This window comes from Miscanthus floridulus, chromosome 5, assembly GCF_019320115.1.
Source record: "Miscanthus floridulus cultivar M001 chromosome 5, ASM1932011v1, whole genome shotgun sequence".
NCBI classification, from domain to species: domain Eukaryota; kingdom Viridiplantae; phylum Streptophyta; class Magnoliopsida; order Poales; family Poaceae; genus Miscanthus; species Miscanthus floridulus.
This window is the reverse complement of record NC_089584.1, coordinates 60,931,687-60,951,523: the sequence shown is the minus strand read 5'-3', so window position 1 is coordinate 60,951,523 and position 19,837 is coordinate 60,931,687. Positions and strand designations below refer to the sequence as shown.

Here is a 19,837-nt window from a genome sequence, read left to right as displayed (position 1 = left end):
ACGGAAGGCTGACATGGGGGGCCCACAGGCCGGCCGGCCTGACAGTAGGGCCGGACAGCCCCACATGTCATGGACACGTGGCCTGCTTCGGTGATTCGTCTTTTGGAGTCTTCTAGAGTCTTCCTATATAGATATCATCATGGATAAACGTGATTTCCTTTGACGAATATGTCCTCCTCGACAGTTTTCTGATTAAATCCTGCTGAAAACACATATTCACCAAAACTTGTGGAAATTATCAATTAAAACCCCTAAGTCTATGTTAGTGATCCATTTTAGTCATTTATGCAAGGTATACTGACGGTTTGTGATTAACATTAACTAACGTCAACTCCCATGCTCAATGGTAATTCTATGCGGTAACGTGTCAGAGAAAAATGCCCATGATCAGATCGTATATCTTCATGCTTAGTCTACATACATCCATGCACTCATAATTTTGCTTCCTTTTCATTGTTATATGCACTGCTTGGTCACCTTAGAGCCTTGGGCCACCATCTCACACGTGTTGTTATTGTGGGGCACTATTTTGGTACGAAGAGCGTGTTAAGCGAGACCGACATGCATCAGCCCCCGTATACACCAAATGTTGCAAAGAGGGGGAGTCTCATGTTGCCTCCAGAACCTCTACGTGGGCTTCTCACAGGAGTGGAAAGATCACTATCAGCTCATTTCTTCGACAGCATCAGGTATTACAACTCTATGTTCGCCATTACATCAATGGGCGTTCGTGTGATTGATTCTATCAATGATGGTCGAGGCCCATATGTGTTCAAGATAAGTGGCCAGCTCTGCCACCGTATTGGATCACTCTTACCAAGAGAGGGCCACAGACCTGAATATGCTCAGCTATATATATTTGACACAAGCAATGAGATTAGAAATAGGATGAATATTACAAGCTATACAGCGAGCAGTTTTAGTCCCAACCCAAATATTGTTGCTGCGCTTATAGACATGTTCAACGTGCATAATCCAATTGTCCAGCTGTTTAGAGCAGCTCGTGATAGAATAGTTGGAAGTAATGGTGACAGGTATGTCATCAGATTATTTGGTGACCCTGATAAGCATGGTGACATATTTAGTGCTCCTGTAGCCTCCGAGGTTGGGTTGGTGGTTGGTGATGTAGGTCAAAGTGATGGTGGCCGTGATTTAATTGTGTAAGATCAATCTGGTCAGTTGCAAAGAGTTGAAAAGAAGCACCGCAAGTTCATGGCAATGCAATATCCTATTCTGTTTCCATATGGAGAGGATGGCTACCATGAGAAAATCAGTTATCATCAGTGTCGTCGATCCCAAGCTATCAAGAGAAAGGATGCTACTATGCTTGAATACTACACGTATAGGCTGCATGATAGGACTCATCACCATTGCGCTGCAGAAGAGGCACACAGGCTTACTTGGTTGATGCCTATTGTTGCGTCGAGGAACCCCAGTTAGCCAGAATCGTTCCAGCAAAAACATAGATCTGTGTCATTCAAAGAAATCCGTGATAGTGTCGGTAAGGGCATCACACATGCATCACACGCTGGACAAAAAACCGTCCTACCTTCTTCCCATGTTGGAGGACCAAGATTTTTGTACCAAAATTACCTTGATTCTGTTGCGCTTTGTCGAACCTATGGCTGCCCTGACCTATTTATCACTTTCACATCAAATCCTGCATGGTTAGAAGTTACAGAGGCATTAGCTTCAATCCCAGGGCAACACTCAAGTGACAGACCTGACATTGTTGACCGTGTGTTCCATATTAAGCTGCAGCTCTTAATCGATGACATCATGAAAAGAGATTTTTTTGGCCCTGTCATCGCAGGTACAGTATGCACTGTGTGGTATTTACGTGCAGTGCTTTGTTGTTCCTAAATACGCTATAATTCTTATAGTGAATCCTCTTGCAGCTGTCTACACAATTGAATTTCAAAAACGTGGCCTTCCACATGTTCATATAATAGTATGGTTACAAAAGAATGGACCTCTAGCAGCTTCTGATGTCGACAAACTCATATCGGCACAGCTACCAGATCAATCTATTGATCCAGTTGGGTACGAAGCTGTCAAAACATTTATGATCCATGGTCCTTGCGGTTCTGCTAACCCCAAGTGTTCATGTATGGTTGATGGTCAGTGTTCAAAGCACTATCCTAAAGAATACTGTGAGAAGACAGTAATCTTGCAGAATGGCCATGTTCGGTATGCCCGACCAAATAACGGAATCACTGCAAAAAAGAACGGTGTTGACCTTGACAACAGATTTGTTGTTCCTCACAATGTTGACTTATTGATCAAGTATCAGGCCCACATAAATGTTGAGAGAGTTAATCGTGATGGAATGGAAAAATACCTATTCAAGTACATTGCTAAAGGCTTTGATTGTGCAAGAGTAGGATTCCAACGTACGCGACCATCCAGAGAACCTTCTGTACAAAGATTTGATGAGATACGTGCCTACCTGGAATGTAGGTGCATAGCTCCAAATGAAGCAGCATGGCGTCTACTTCAATTTGATGTTCACTACACTAACCCCGCTGTTGAGCGCCTTCAAGTCCATATGCCATTTGAAAATTGTGTTGTATTCACGGAAGATGACTATCTAGAGTAGGTCTTAGAAAATCCGAGAAATAGGGTTACAAAGCTTACAGCTTGGTTTGATGCAAACAGAACATTTCCTCAGGCTTCTCAATATACATACGTTGAGTTCCCTCAGCATTTTACTTGGCATGGAGATGGAAAATATTGGGATACTGTTAGAATAAATCTACTGCTTCCTTATGTGAACATACAGTAAGGGGAAGACGACGCCGAAAAGGCCCCCTACTATGATACTGTAGCCGCTGCAGGTGTAGGCGCCGAACGGCTCACTTGCAGCACTATAGCCACATGCAGAGGCCGGCGCAAAGTCAGCCCTACCGTGTTATCTAGTTATTGTTGCAGCATGTGCGCTGTACTAGGACTAGATGGATGGAGTTGTATAAATAAACTACCATGGCAACTCAGTAAAGAGAGTTTAGATTTGTCATCTCCCATACAGGGCTTCGGCCAACGCTGGTGTCCTGTACTGTGTGTGTATGCTCTGTTCTCCCTCTTTTTCAACCTCTAGCCATAGTGTGTGGGGACGGACAACGCTTGTTCGTGGTCGGCTTAGCTAGCGGGTGCTCGGCAAGACCGGTGAGTGGTTCACTCACCTGAGCTGGTGATCCTGTGGGCTAACAAGTGGTATCAGAGTTGTATAAGCGTTGTCACCAGACTAACCGCTGGCGATGACGGGCGGTTCGGAGATGGGCGACAGCAGTGGCACTGCTGTGGCTGTCCAGCCACGACCGGAGGTCGTTATTCGCACGGTGCGGGAGGTCAGCGGCACCAGTTGGCCGACGCTGACTCGCACGAACTATGGAGAGTGATCGGTGACCATGAAGGTCAAGCTCAAAGCCCGACGGCTCTGGAATGCTGTTGACAAGGGCACCAATAATGAGGAAGATGATATGTCAGCGTTGGAGGCTATCCTCGCTATTGTACCGATGGAGTATAGGGAGCCGTTGGGGGCGAAGAACTCTGCTAAGGAGGTGTGGGAGGCTACTGCGGCGATGCACGTCGGTTCTGACCGCGCAAAGAATGCGACGGCCCAGCTTCTAAAGCAAGAGTACGCCAACCTCAAGTTCAAGGATGGTGAAATGGTGGAGGACTTCTCTCTCTGCCTGTAGACGCTCATCAGCAAGCTGAAGAGCCATGGCGTCACCATCGACGAAGAGGAGGTGGTCTCCAAGTACCTCCACTCCGTATTAGCAAAGTACATCCAGATCGCTCTCTTCATAGAGACGATGTTGGACTTGTCTACCCTCACCATTGAGGATATGACAGGCCATCTACGGGCGGTGGACGAGCGCCTAGAGTAGGCAACATCAACGAAGGACAGCGGCAAACTGCTGCTGACGGAAGAGGAGTGGGCTGCTCGGAGGAACTCCGGGAACGCAACCTCCTCCAGCCACGGTGGCGATGGCAAGCGCTGTGGCAAAACTTCTTCGGAGAAGAAGAAGCAGGTTGACCACAACGCTTGTCGGCGCTGCGGAAAGATGGGCCATTGGGCATGGGAGTGCCCAAACCGCAAGCAGGAGAAGAAGGTTGAGGCTCATCTAGCACAAGCTAATGATGAGGATGAGGCCACTATCCTGATGGCGATGTTCTGTGCACTGCACGGCATCAAGGTTGAGGAGAAAGAAGAGGCGACCACGGTGGAAGGACCTAGGAAGGCCCTGAAGACTGTCAACCTCGACAAACCATGCGCCCAAGTCCACCTCGGATGCGTGGGCGCCGACCAGGAGCAGCGGTGGTATCGGGACTTTGGTGCCAGCAACCACATGATGGGCTCCAAGGCATCCTTCTCCGAGCTCGACGACGATGTTACCGGTACGGTGAAGTTTGGTGACAGCTCAAGGGTGGCTATCCAAGGGCGCGACACCATTATATTTAGGTGCTAGAACGGGCAGCACCGCGCGCTAATGGATGTATATTACATCCCGCAGCTGCATTCCAGCATCATCAGCATTGGTCAACTGTATGAGCATGGTAGTGAGGTACTGATCAAGGAGGGAGTCCTTAGGATCAAGGACTGGGAGCAGCGACTTCTCGCCAAGGTGAAGAGGTCTCTGAACCGATTGTAACTGCTCGACCTGAAGGTAGAGTAGCTGGTGTGCCTAGCGGCAAGGCACTCTGAGAAACCGTGGATGTGGCATGTCTGGTTCGGACATCTCAGCTTCGACGCGCTTGGTCGGCTAGAGAAGATGGTCTGAGGGCTACCCCACATCAAGCACGGAGGCAAGCTGTGTGATAGCTGTCTAGTCGGGAAGCAGAGGAGGTTACCATTCCTAAAGGTGGCCAAGTATCGCACGAAGGACGCTTTTGAGCTCATCCACGGCGACCTCTGTGGGCCGACCATGCCAGCTACAAATAGTGGTTGGGGGTACTTCCTCCTGCTCGTGGATGATTGTAGTCGCTACATGTGGCTGCAACTCCTGACGAGCAAGGACGAAGCAGCGGCAGCGATCAAGAAGTTCAAGATACGCGCAGAGGACGAGAGTGGCAAGAAGCTCTACGTGCTAAGGACTGATCACGACGGCGAATTCGCTGCGTACTGCGTGGATTAGGGTGTGGTGCGACACCACACCACGCCGTACTCACCACAATAGAATGGCGTGGTGGAGCGATGGAAGCAGACGGTGGTCGGCATGGCCCGATCCATGACGAAGGCCAAAGCCATGCCGACAAGGTTCTGGGGGAGGCGGTGACCACGGCGGTGTTCATCGTCAACCGTGCTCCGACCAAAGCCCTGATGGGCAAGACGCCGTTCGAAGCTTGGTATGGGCGCAAGTCGAGCATGTCCTTCCTCTGGACATTCAGCTGCATCGGCCACGTCAGGAAGATAAAGCCGAACCTCACCAAGCTGGAGGATAGGAGCACAACCATGGTGTTCCTGAGCTACGCGGAGGGTACCAAGGCGTACCAGCTCTATGACCCACGCGGAGACAAGGTACTTGTCTCGCACGACGTCATGTTTGATGAGAAGGCAGCTTGGGACTGGAGCAGTCCGAGCACAGTGGAAGCTAGCGGCTTCACCAGCACCTTCATTGTCGAGCACTTGGTCATCCACAGTGGTGAAGACGCTGGGGAAGAGGTGCCAAGCACTTCAGGAGGAGTGCCCAGCACTCCAACGGTAGAGCCGAGCACTTCGGGAGGGATGCCGAGCACTTAGGGAGGAGTGCCGAGCACTCCTAGAGGGATGCCAAGCACGCCAAGAGTGGCACCGAGAGGTTCTGCAGTGGTGGCGACCACTCCAGGAAGGGTGTCGAGCACTCCTGTGACAGAGCCAAGAAGTCTTGCAGTGGTGCCGACCACTCCAAGACTGAGGCTGAGATGTCCAGAAGTAGTGCCGAGCACTCTAGGTGTTGTGTCGAGTACTCTGGCGGAACAGGAAACTCCATCAACGCCGATCGAGTTTACCTCACCTCCCGGTGACTTCACTGAGTTCGTGGATGCCTTCCACGAAGGTGAGGAGGTGTGGTTCCGCAGGTTGGACGACATCGTTGTCAGCACAGGGCCCTCAGGACTGGCGGGTAGGCTGCTCAATGACGTAGAGCTGCTGCTCGTCAGTGCAAAGGAACCACCCACGTTCACGCTAGCCGAGCGTAATGGAAACTAGTGACGGGCGATGTTGGAGGAGACGAAGGCGATCGAGGAAAACAAGACATGGCAGCTCGTCGAACCACCTCTAGGATGTCGTCCGATCAGCCTGAAGTGGGTGTACAAGGTCAAGCGGGACGAGCTCGGCGCCATTGTCAAGCATAAGGCGCGCCTCATCGCTCGAGGCTTTATTCAGCGCGACGGCATAGACTTCGAGGAGGTCTTTGCACAAGTAGCGCGCATGGAGTCGGTCCGTTTGCTACTAGCTTTGATAGCAGCAAAGGACTGGCATATCCATCACTTGGACGTTAAATCGGCCTTCCTCAACAACGAGCTGGCGAAGATGGTCTTTATTAGGCAACCTCCAGGTTTCGCCGTCAAGGGACAGGAGCACAAGGTGCTCCGACTACGCACAGGCTACGGTAGGCCCAACGAGCATGGAACGCCAAGCTTATCGCCACGCTAGGCGAGCTTGGGTTTCAGTGGTGTGCAACCGAGCACGTGCTCTATACTCAGTGACGGGGGAAGGAGGAGCTCGTTGGCGGTGTGTATGTGGACGACTTGATCGTCACCAGCGCACGCACGGATGACATCAACGGCTTCAAGCGCGAGATGGCGGCTCGTTTTTGAATGAGCGATCTCGACGCACTCTTCTACTACCTCAACATCGAGGTGAGACAGGAGAAGGAGGAACTCATACTCGGTCAGAGCGCGTATGCCTCCAAGCTATTGGAGCGGAGCGGCATGGCTAAGTGTAAGCCATGCGTGACTCCGATGAAGGAGTGGCTGAAGCTGACGAAGGCCAGCACCACGACGAAGGTAGATGCAACACTCTACCGGAGCATCGTCGGCGGTCTGTGCTACCTAGAGATCCCAGAGAGGATCACTAGGCTGCAGTGAAGCGGCTACTGTAGGCTACGTCAGTCGCTTCATGGAGGATCCCAGAGAGGATCACTGGGCTGCAGTGAAGCGGCTACTGCGCTACGTCAAGGAGACGGTGGATCAAGGGATCATCTTTCTCAAGACTGACGAGAGTAGGCTGCAGCTCACTGTGTTCAGCGATGCAGACATGGTGGGGGACATCGACGGATGGCGGAGCACCTCTGGAGTGCTCGTCTTTCTTGGGTCGGCCCTAATTTTATGGTTGTCGCTGAAACAGAAGGTGGTGGCGCTATCTACGTGCGAGGCAAAGTACGTAGCGGCGGCCACAGCACCGTGCCAAGTTGTGTGGCTGCGCCGGCTGCTAGGCGAGCTGACCGGCGTGAAAGCTCACCCACCAGCACTGATGGTGGACAACCAGTCCGCCATCGCCCTCGCAAAGAATCCGGTTCTGCACGACCGGAAAAAACACATCGACGTGAAGTTCTACTTCCTCAGGGACGTGCCGATGGAGGGCAGATTGTCATCGAGTTCGTCGAAACTGGTCGGTAACTCGTGGACGTCCTCACCAAGCCATTCGAACGTCTTCGACTCACGGTGTTGAAGGAGATGATCGGCATGGAGGGGGTACAAGGGATAGCAGTAGGATTAGGCAAAGAATTGTTAGAATAAATCTACTGCTTCCTTGTGTAAACACACAGCAAGGGGAAGGCGGCGTCGAAAAGGCTCTCTGTTGTGATACTGTAGCCGCTACAGGTGTAGGCGCCGAACGGTTCACCTATAGCACTATAGCCACATGCAGAGACCAGCGCAGAGTTAGCCCTGCTGTGTTATCTAGTTACTGTTGCAGCATGTGCGCTGTAATAGGAGTAGATAGATAGAGTTGTATAAATAAACCACCATCGTAACTCAGTAAAGAGAGTTCAGATTTGCCATCTTCCATACAGGGCTTCGGCCAACGCTGGTGTCATGTGCTGTGTGCGTATACTCTGTTCTTCTCCTTCTTCAACCTCTAGCCATAGTGCGTGGGGACGGACAATTCTTGTTCGTGATCGGCTTAGCTAGTGGGTACTCGATAATACTAGCGGGTGCTCGACAAGACCGGTGAGTGGTTCACTCACCTGAGCCAGTGATTCTGTGGGCTAACATATACCTGAAAAAATAATGGGAAGAAGATTAGGAGGCTACCAAATATTGGCCCTAACCAAGGAGATGCATATTACCTCCGCATGTTGCTGCAGATTATTAAAGGAGCCAAATCTCACTCTGACCTTCGAACCATTGAAGGACATCTATATCCAACATTCCAAGATGCATGCCAAGCCTTGGGTCTCCTCGGTGATGATCGTGAGTGGTCCTATGCAATTACTGATGCATCTCATTGGGCTCTTCCCCATCAGCTTCGTGAGTTATTTGTCACAATCCTTATTTTCTGCCATGTTGCAAATCCGCTCAATTTATTTGAAGAACATATGTGTGTCATGGGTCAGGATGCTTTACGCCACATGTATCGTGGTACAGCGCACATGGATTTGTCTATGACCTCTTTAATGGATTACATTAGATCCTATACCCTTGCTGAAATAGATAGATTGCTTAAAAATTATGATCACAGTTTGAGCAGCTTTCATCTACCTCAGCCAAACATAGCAGCCATCTCGATGGTACACAACAGCCTTCTAATGGATGAGCAAGTATATGACATGGACCTGCTATCAACGGAGGCATCCGAGCAACTTAGTAAATTAAACCTGAATCAGAGGCATATATATGACGCTATTCATCAGTCTGTAGACAACAATAGTGGGTTCACATTCTCTGAATCAGAGGCATATATATGACGCTATTCATCAGTCTGTAGACAACAATAGTGGGTTCACATTCTGTCTATGGTTTTGGTGGCACTGGAAAAACATTCCTTTGGAATACACTATTGAATGATGTCAGATCCAAAGGAAAAATTGCTTTGGCAGTTGCCTCTTCTGGAATAGCATCTCTTTTACTTCCGGGTGGTCGCACGCCCCATTCACACTTCAGGATTCCATTACATACATGAACATTCTGTTTGTTCCATTAAGAAGAACACTCACATAGCTCAGTTGGCGCAGGAAACATCTTTAATAATATGGGACGAGGCCCCAGTCAATCATAGGCACTTATTTGAAGCCCTGGATCGAACATTAAAGGACATCATGTCATCTATACAATATACATTCATCTCTCTCCAGCCAGCAATTTGGAGGTATCACGGTTGTGCTTGGGGCGGATTTTCGACAGACACTGCCAGTCTTGCCAAATGAAAGAAAGCAAAAAATCTTATCTGCATCCATCACACGATCACATCTATGGCAAGCCTGCAGAGTTATGCGCCTTACAGAAAATATGAGACTTCAGTGTCCATCCCTGTCTGATGCTCAGCGGCAGAACCTCCAGCAGTTCGCTGAATGGTTGCTCCAAGTGGGTGAAGGAACAGTACCTGATTCTTCTCCTGTTGATCAGGGCGATGCTTCTTGGATTAAGATTCCAGAGTACTTGCTGTTGCCACCAGAGTCAAGAACCCTTCGGAGTTTGATCTCATTTGTATGTATATGATGACTCAGACAATTTCGACCCAGCTGCCTACCATTGCGAGCGAGCCATTCTGGCGCCAACCAATGAAATAGCTGCTGGAATAAATTCTCAGATGATTGCAAACCTAACAACAGAGGAGATGTCATACTACAGCTCAGATACAATTGATGATGATACAAGCAATCGTGCCACGCTTGAAGCCCTTTATCCTACTGAATTTCTTAACACATTGCAACCAAGTGGCTTGCCAGACCACCGCCTCCGACTAAAAATAGGAGTGCCAGTCATGCTGCTTTTTTTTTAAATAATGGAAAATTTTTGGCTTCAGCCTTCTTGTAAAAAGAAGAAGCATCAGTCCAAACTTATTACATTAGCACACCTATAATTAAAACTTATTACAGGTTCAAAACTAAAGTCCAAGACGGTAAATGAAAGACCATCTATGCCATGCGAAGAACTCCATGGCTCTCGATTCTAATAGCTTGTAAGCGTCAACAATTCGTTCCTTACCGTCATCTGAGCGCTTATCAAAAACCACATCGTTCCTTGTGATCCATATTGCCCAGCAAAACACCGCCGCCCCAATCAATAAAAGATGATTATGGTTCGAACCTCCTAGCTTAGACTAACTATTGAAAAGATGGTTCGTGTTCCTTGGAGGATTAATGCCAAACAAAACAAACACAGCACGCCAAAGAAAACTAGCATAATGGCAATAAAAAAACAAGTGTTGGATAGTTTGAGGTGTGCTACAAAAACAAGCCTTACTACCATTCCAATTCCTTCTAGCAAGATTGTCTTTTGTTAGTATCACCCCATTCTTTAAGAACCAAAGAAAAATCTTAATCTTCAGGGGCACTTTCATATGCCAAATTTCCTAGGTAACCTTAATCCCGTTATTGATTCGGTATTTGTACATGGATGTAACAGAAAACAAGCCATTATTATTTAAGTTTCTGATGAAAGTATCCCAACCCTCATTTAAGTTAATAAAAGCAACTCTCGCAACTAGACTTTGTCATTCCAACAGCTTGTTCCCAACTAGTGCCCTTCTAAAAAGACACATTGAGAGGGGTGGAATTAAGTACATCAGCCACCGTTGCTTGTTTCTTTCGCACTATATTAAATAAATTCGGGTATTGGATTTTCAAGGCTTGGGAGCCCAACTATTTATCTTCCCAAAATCAAATTTGAGTTCCATTGTCTAGTTTAAACTTACCAAGACTTAAGAAAATGTCTTTGACTCCCAGCAAACTATTCCAAATTTGCGAAAACCTGTTTTTCTTTTCAATTTGACTAAGAGTCTTGTTCTTTAGGTACTTTTCCTTATTAACTCCTGCCAAGTGCCCTCCTCGTTGCAAAGTTTGAAAAGTCATTTGCTTAAAAGACACTTATTTTGTAAATCTAGATTTTGAATTCCTAAACCACCTTGCTCTTTTGGTTGGCACAAAATATTCTACTTTGCTAGTCTATATTTCCTTTTGTGCTCATCATTTGGCCAAAAAAACCTTAATCTAAAATATTCAATCTTTTTTAGAACACCTCTCGGGACTTCAAGAAAAGGCATCATGAACATAGGTAAGCCTGACAAAACAGAATTGATTAACACTAATGTACCCCATATGATAAATGTTTTCTTTTTCACCCACTTAATTTCTTTCCAATTCTTTCTTTCAATTAATTTCCAATCCTTATTATATAACTTCCTGTAATGCATAGGAAGGCCCAGATATCGAAAAGGGTATGATCCCATTTTGCATCGCAACCTCAATCCATCAAAGGGTCTTTGCAATGGAACTAGGCTCATAGTTACCCAACTGACCCACCGTGTAATTGAAGGAGTGATAATTACAGGAAAGGCTAAAGGTTGCACAGCCTATATACCAAGGATAATGACGACTTCAGTTGAGAAAAGAGAAAAAGTGGCCTTTCAAAATAAAGCGGCCCCAGTTTCCCATTCGAGTTTCATATGCGATGACCATCAATAAAAGCCAGGGACAAACTCTCAGTAGGGTCGGTGTCTACCTACCCACTCCGGTGTTTTCACGTGGGCAGCTATATGTAGCTTTATCAAGAGTGACATCACCTAATGGTTTGCGTGTCTTAATTGAAAATAACCCTCCTGAGCAAGCAGACACTCACAATGTTGTCTCTAGAGAAATCTTCAACGATTTGGCACATCCCTAGCACCTTCAGACAAACATGTTCAAGGTAATCCAGACACGTAACCATTTTTTCACTGGTTGACTTAACCTCAACAATACCATATGCATCAGACCTACACTAATGCTACACTGCACATCCTCGGTAATCTCATGGTTTCTTCCATCCTTCTGCTTTCCTTGTTATCATCGTGCTAATCGGTGATGCTTGTGAACAATCTGCATTCTTTCGCCGCATTCTCACCTACATGTCTGTACATGCACAACAAAGTTATTAACTGTGCCAGACTATTGTAAAGGTTCAGCACCATTTATAAGCAACCCGATTATAACCACTGCACCATTTGTAGGCACCGGACCTTGGGGCCTGTTCGACTGGTATTAAAGCTGGTTAAAGTTGATTTGTTGTGAGAGAAAAATACTGTAGATTAGCTGATAAGTTCAAGCGAACAGGCCTTGCTAATTATTAGATACACCAAGGTACTGCAAATCAGCCTGTTCAGCACGACTTGTCTCGCTTGTTTCAATTTGTTTCAGTTTATTCTCTCTCACAGAACACTATTGAATTAGCTGAAACCAGCCAGAACCAGCCGATAAACAGTAGTTTTGTGTACCAGCCGAACAGGCTGAATGTCAGGTCAGTGTCTTCATAGTTCACTGTTTTATATGTTAATCAGTACAATACAGTACCAGAGCTTTACAGCTATATTCGAAGTCCCATCTGTGTTCTGCCTAATTTCCCATGTACAACTATCCAACCATACAGGCATATGAACTAGCTTATTAACTCTTCATTTAGTTCTCAGTGTGCTTACTGATTGTTCAACTTCTTTTGCAGATATTCAGATTTTATTTCAAAACACAATCGGTAATCGTGTACAGAAGCAGGCAGACCCCTTAGTTACCTTCATTAAGGATTATTTTGCTCTCATCCATAACCATCAGTTCAAGTAACACCAGAAGACAGCAGCCTGGAACCGGTCAAGTACGGATACAAAGAATGACTCCACCAACTAACTAGTTTTAGACATCTATCACGGCTAATGAAGCAGTAAATCAGTGGCATGGGAAGGTCAGATTAATATTTTCTAGGGAAAATTGGCTAGGAAACACTGTAAAAACATGTCTTTTGCTATAGGATACCAAAAATACTTGTCCTTCCCAATAGACACTGTAATTCAGTGTTAATTTGGTGTAGGACACTGGACCTATTATTAAGTGGGAAGCTATGGGAAGTGACTAGATTACCATTACCTGGCCAACACCCGACTCGATGCAATCGATCCCAAATCGATGAATGGATTCGCATCGTCCCCCGCTGGAACACGCGACAAAGACCAGGCGAGGTTTGCGGCGGCTGCCCTCCCCCGGCTATGGCATGCCTGCCAACACGGCTGCAGTGGTGGGGCTCGTTCCCGGAGGCGCCGGCTGCCGGAGGCCCGCGGCGCCCGCCTCCGGAGGTGAGCGGATGCGGCTATTGGCGGCGCCCGACAGATGGTAACCACCAGGGAATCACTCTCTTCGGATGTTTTTTAGGAGCGCGGAGTGCGGAGCTTGTTGTCCTCTGATTGCATGTTTCTCTTTGCAGACGAGGGGACATCTCGGCTCTACTCGCCGTTTTGGCCCGAAGCCTAATGGTGGGACAGAAGTCACAGAATGGGGTTTCTTGATTCTCGGATTGAAGGCCAGTGAAGTGCCTAGCTTCTCGTGCTTAAGAAATTCATCGCTCGTCCATTTGCAACTGCAAAATTTGGAGTCCAAAAACCAACCAAATAGCTCTGCGGGACAATGAGCTTGTTGTTTCTGATGTCGCCGGTCTTAGCATACTTCGAGGAACGAAACTGGGTGTGAGTATGCAGGACACTAACTACAGTGGCTTTGTTGGCATCATAGAAGGTCTGACACTCTCTGAAGCTTTTTCTGCTGCGTCTATGTTTGTAATTCGATCATGACCCGATGCTACTGCTGCCTGCTGAAGCATTGGTCTGAAGGGGATAGGGGCATACTAGTCTATTTCAAGTGCGTTCTTACCTGTTGGGCGAGGAAATGTTATTACGCAGTTGAGACCCGGCACGTTGCCGCGGGAATTATTGAATGAGTTGAACATGCAGTTGAATACAAACGACATCGAACAATTTCCTTCAATAAACAGCTGAGAAGCATAGAACGTTAAACAAAATCTAGGGATAGAAAATTGTGTAGATTCGGTATCGCAGATGTGCAGATGTGTGATGAAGTAAATCGCTGAAAAAGTCAGAGTCAGCATGATAGTTTGTCAAGTACCTCGACAAGATGGTAGCAAATGCATAGCCCAGAGGTAACCGAAGCTTAATAGAGTATACACGTTGCAACAATTGAGATATATTACATAAGCTCTCCGCTGGATTCTATATTTTCTTGTAGAAAGCAAAGCGCTGGAGCTAACAGTGTATCTGCATACATATAAGAAGAAAGTGCGAGGAATACTGGAGTGTGGCTAGCTGATTTGAGGAGCAGCAATAAATAGTGGGACTATAAAGGGTGTACATTACTAACTCGGAATCTCATTGCGAAACTACTACTTATGGAGATCAAAACTAAATTGGCCAAGGCACGCAACATATTTTTAACAAAGTAAACAACAAAACAGGAACCAAGTGTACAATATATAGTAAGCTGGCATATAAGTGCAGATAAGCAAGGTTTGATTTTATCAATAGGTGTTGTAAGCTGATTGTCTAGGAAATCATGGCACCGATGCAAATCCAAGCAGGGAAAAATGTGAGACTGCAGCCTGGCTAGCTGTTTTGAAGTGCAGTACATATTGTAGAAGAATGGAAAAATTGCTCTTGAGACTGCAGCCTGGCTAGCTGAGACTGCAGCCTGGAAACATTCACAATGTGATCTTATGGATAGGGTAAGACAACTATGCATGGAAAAAATGTTCTTGAGAAGAAAAATTGCTTATGTTCCATAACTTACAAATGTTTCCACCCATAACTTACGTATTTAAACGACTTGTAGTGCTACACCAACTAGAGCCATCACTTCTGTTCCTACAACAAGCCCTGTGACAAGGAGGTACATTATGACAACTTTAAATCTTCTTTTTTTAAAAAAAACTGCACATGTGAATGTTTCTTTCTATGCCAATTTTGCATGCTTCTACATCTTTGCAGTATGTCAAGGAGGTTGTTGGAATATGAAGCATCTACACTGACTAGAGCCATTACCTCTATTTCGACACCAAGCCCTCTCACAAGAAGGTACTATAGCTTCAATTTTTATGCCTTAATGTCGGTCATCTCCGTTTATTTGACACAACTCTATATCCATTTACAGCCGTAAGAGGATGCTAGAGCTTGAAGGTAATATAGAACATGTTCAATGTCTTGCTCTATCTCCAGATCCTGCCCATGAGAAGGGAAAGCCAAAGAAGTTGAAGGTTCTCAGATCCAAGAAAGCTTAGACCATTTAGTACCATGTTCTTCTAATGTTGTTGTTCAAACCATGATCTTGTGATGTATGGATCTGGTACTGTACTAGATAGCCTAATGTGGCCGGAACATGTTGTTTTGCTGGACCAACTACTTTAGTTTGAACCTGCTGTTCTACTATGGTGAAATATTGATGAAAATCAATCTGTTTTGATGCTGAAATGTTCCTTGTCATGCTCATGTATTGTTGCTGTAATGTTGATCTAAAGGGGTAAGGGTATTCTTGTCCAAAAATCATGTTTGGATAACTGTTTGATTGAGAAACATTATTATAAGAGCTAGTGTCCATCATCATATTGCCATGGTTGAAGAGTGTGTTATAGCACAGCCACACTTTTTTAATGGCTTGTAGCAAAAGCCACGGTTGAAGGGTGTCTAGGAGCTAATTTTCCCTATTTTCTAAATTTTGTTCCTGCAAAATTTCTCTTAACATGTATCTTGCTTCCCACAGTGCAGTGATGTACCCAGAAAGTAAAAACAAAGGCTACCTCCATACCACACTTGAGGTGTCATCATAAGTGCTACGGACCTGCATCTGTCATCCGCATGCTCACGATGCCAAGCCATACCTATTGTAATGCCCTACTCAGCTTATTTAACTCATACATATCTTCATTTCGTCATCCATATGCTAACATGTCAACACGTCCTGTTCTGCGGCGTCTCTGCTCTGCTTTCAAATTTCCTTTTCCCTTTGTACCACCGTTTGCCTTCGCCACAAACTTAGCTCGGCACACTGACTTCATTCAGCACAGATGCAAAATTATACAGTGCAATAGCCAAATCATTCGCCTGAACGCAGCGAAGCGCGGGCTCCACCTAGTACTAGTACAGTGAAGTACCGTTACGATCCCCTTTTCGTTAGGCCATCTTTTAGGAGTGGCATGGGGAAAAATCAATTTCTTGAAAGTATCCAAATAGAACGTCCACTCGTTCGACCTCCATAGTGCTAATAAACAGAATAACAAACCACAACGCAGCGTGAACTATATATATTGTCTCCAAACCAAGAAATTCAAACTACTCTCTAAAGTAATCACTCTAGAGGTCACATCTGTTCTATGCGAAACCTTGCTCTCTATCTATATATTTTCCGATTATGGCCTTGTTCACTTGGCTGATAAGTCAGGCTGAAAAGTATTATTGACTGATTTGTTACAAGAGAAAACACTGTTCGTTCGATGAAAAAATACGACTCATAAGACAAGCGAACAGGGCCTATATACGAAAGGGACTCACAACATATAACATAATTATTTCTTATGCAAGAAACTAGCTTGTTCAGGAGCACGAGTGACGACATGGATCACGGCATAGCTAGCCTAAGGTCGTCTGCGTACGATGCTTGTGTATGACAGTGCCATTGAGCGTTTGTGGCCAAATAAAATTAACTCCAATCATGAAAGGAAAAACATTAATGGAAAATGCCATATATGTATTAGCGGACGGATGATTGTTCGTTCTCCATCAACAAGGATTGGAGATAGATAGTAAAGGTTTTCAATGTTTAAAACAATTTGCCTACATTTATTTTCAACTCCAGCACAGAAAACTGTTTTTTTTTTTGAAACGAACCGGCAGGAGAGCTGCCCGCTATATTAAAAAGAAGAAACGTCCAGACGGACACTGTACAACTCAGTCAACTCGACTCTGTACACAACTAGAAAAACAAAAAACACAATAATCACAATTTAAAACTAGGAGAGAAGTTGAAGGAAAGTAGAAAGGTGCTTTGCTCCCGCCAAGATCCACGGTCTCGCCTCGTCTTTGATTCTCTGAAGAACCATAACATTGGTCGACTCTGTGTGCTCAAAAACTCTCGAATTCCTCTCCTTCCAAACTTCCCAACAAACTAGTATAATGAGCGAACGTAGGCCTTTCCTCCTCGTACTCGGCGCATTTGACATTGCCGTCCACCAGTTCTCAAGTGTCTCGCTATGTGGCCATGCACTCGGGTGTAGGTTGGAGTTTTGTGTCCAGGTGGCAATTTCCTTCTAGAGGCGCTTCGTGAATCTGCAGTCCCTGAAAAGATGCAGGCCTGTCTCCGCATGAAGCCGGCATAGTGTGCAGGTTCCTTGGTTTGGCCACCTCCGAGCTTCCAATCTATCAGCGGTCCAAACTCGGTTTTGAATCGCAAGCCAACTGAAGAATTTGCATTTAGGTGGTGCCCAAGGTTTCCAAATGAGTGCCTCAAAGTTGTTTTTGGTTGCACCAATAAACTGGGCATGGTAAGCAGAAGATGTTGTGTATTCACCATTTTCCTCAAATTTCCAGGAAAGGTTATCTGGCGTGCCCGTTCTTAGAATTATGCGCCTAGTTGCTTGCCATAGATGTGTGTATTCAGCTAAGTGCTGGGCAGAGAAATTATGATGCTGAAGGTTGATGTCACGAATCCAATTATTATCAAGGAGTGCCTGCTGCAGAGTTCTATTTTTCCTTCTGGAGATGGCAAATAGGTGCGGCGCTACGTCGCATGGCCGCTGACCGTCTAGCCATGCACTCGACCAGAACAATGCTCTTTTTCCGTCTCCTATTGTTAAAGTTGTGGATGCCGCAAAAAGGAGCTGATCGGTCGTGTTACATGGGGTTTCCTCCCCAAGACTACCATCAGAACTTGCCGACCATTGTCGCCATAGCCATCTCAACCTTAATGCCCTTGCAAACTTCCCTAGATGGAGGATGCCTAAGCCTCCAGAATATTTTGGTCTAGCTGACCTCGGCCAATTGACCTTACATTTTCCTCCTGTTAGCGTCTCGGCGCCTGCCCATAGGAACCTCTTCCTCTGCCGATCGATGTCCTTGATTGTCGCTTTTGGTGCACGGAGGGATGTGAGGAAGTAGACTGCTTGCGAAGTAAGGACCGCTTTAACCAGAGTCGAGCGACCTGCTGGGTTAATTTGGCGCCCATTCCAAGCAGTGAGCTTGCTAACCGTTTTGTCTACCAGAGGCTGGAAGTCCACACGCCTTAGGCGCTGATGCGTTAACGGTAGGCCTAGGTATTTGGTTGGGAAGCATGAAATTTCCGTTGGAGAGCCAGCAAGGATTTCATTTAGATTTAATCCTTCACACCGTACAGGGATGATTGTGGATTTCTGAAAGTTGGTTTTCAGCCCTGAAGCCTCGCCAAACAAGGTTAGGAGCTGAGCCATAGCTAAGATGTCTTCCCTTGTTGGCTTGACAAAAATGGCCGTGTCGTCAGCATACATTGAAGCTCTAATTTTAGTTGTTCTTCCCCTCAGCCTGGACAAATGTCCTTTCTCGGTTGCTAGATCAAGCAGTTTTTGCAGTGGATCCATTGCTATGACAAACAATAGAGGTGACAGCGGATCGCCTTGACGAAGCCCTCTGCCATGTTTGATAGGCGCGTTCGGGATTCCATTCAATAGAAACCTCGTCGAAGAGGTGAAGAGAAGTGCAGCGATCCAGTCTTGCCATCGACTAGGAAATCCAAGCTTATTCAACAGAGTGAGGAGATATTCCCATCTGACTGAATCAAACGCTTTGGCGATGTCGAGCTTGAGCAATATTGTTGGGAGCTTAGAATTGTGGTAGCGTCTTATTGCATTGCGGACGGCCATGTAGTTGTCATGGATGCTTCGTCTTTTGATGAAAGCACTTTGCGTTGGGGAGACAATGGAACTCATATGGGGCGCTAGCCGTAAAGCAAGTACCTTGGCGATTATTTTGGCAAAGGAATGAATCAAGCTGATAGGTCGGAAGTCTGTAATAGCTTCAGCACCATCCTTTTTGGGAATCAAAACCACGTTGGCTGAGTTGAGGAGTGCAAGACTGTTTGTCCGTAGTGAATGGAAGGCATTCGCCGCATTGACGATATCAACCTTGACGATGTCCCAGCATGATCTGAAGAAGGCGCCAGTGTATCCATCTGGCCCCGGTGCTTTGTCAAACGGCATTTGGTGGATAGCATGTTTTATCTCCTCTTCAGTGAATGTTGCGTCTAGTCCACTAAGATCATGGGATGGCAGGTTCAGCTCATCCCAGTTGATGTCGTACTACCGTGCTGGAGGGTGTCCCATGAATTTTGAGAAATGGTCCTGTATTACAGAAGCTTTGTCATCATGGTTTATTGCCCAGCCATGGCCATGTCGCAATCTTTGGATGTGGTTTTTCCTTCTCCTCGCATTTACTTTATGGTGAAAATATTTTGTGTTAGCATCGCCCAGCTTGATTGACGACAGTCTCGATGCTTGTTTACACCTAGCTCTTTCGATCACTGCTAGCCCCAAAATTCTTTTCTTGAGCTTAGCCCGTAGAAGTAGCTCAGCAGCCGTGAGACTTCTATTTTCTTGGGCGATATCGAGCCTTAGGATGATCTCTTGTGCCATGAAGAAAAGTTTTTTGGCATCAGAGTTGATTTCCTTGCTCCATGCTTTCAGTTTTTGCGAAGTAGAATGCAGTTTGTGGCACAGGACATGAAACGGCTCATGGTGGTCCGTTGTAGTATCCCATGCAGTCCTGACTACATCTTTAAATCCTGGGAGTTTGACCCAATAATTTTCAAACTTGAACGAACTTGGCCTTCTAGGTCCCGATTGGTTGGATAGCAGTAGAGGGCAA

General features: G+C 46.3%; 1 long non-coding RNA gene and 2 pseudogenes across 2 annotated transcripts; all 3 read left to right on the top strand.

The window, feature by feature from the left end:
• The first annotated feature begins 464 nt into the window (after positions 1–464).
• On the top strand, positions 465–2,468 carry LOC136454685 (uncharacterized; annotated as a pseudogene).
• Positions 2,469–2,548: 80 nt separating this feature from the next.
• LOC136454684 (uncharacterized) lies at positions 2,549–9,436 on the top strand (annotated as a pseudogene).
• Positions 9,437–13,144: 3,708 nt separating this feature from the next.
• LOC136452234 (uncharacterized) lies at positions 13,145–15,421 on the top strand. Of its 2 annotated transcripts, XR_010758777.1 has the most exons (6): positions 13,145–13,280; positions 13,372–13,679; positions 14,483–14,679; positions 14,787–14,843; positions 14,942–15,028; positions 15,105–15,421. It is a non-coding gene; the product is annotated as an uncharacterized lncRNA (long non-coding RNA). The 2 variants fall into 2 exon arrangements; XR_010758776.1 differs by having other exon boundaries at positions 13,372–14,679.
• Positions 15,422–19,837: the final 4,416 nt, after the last annotated feature.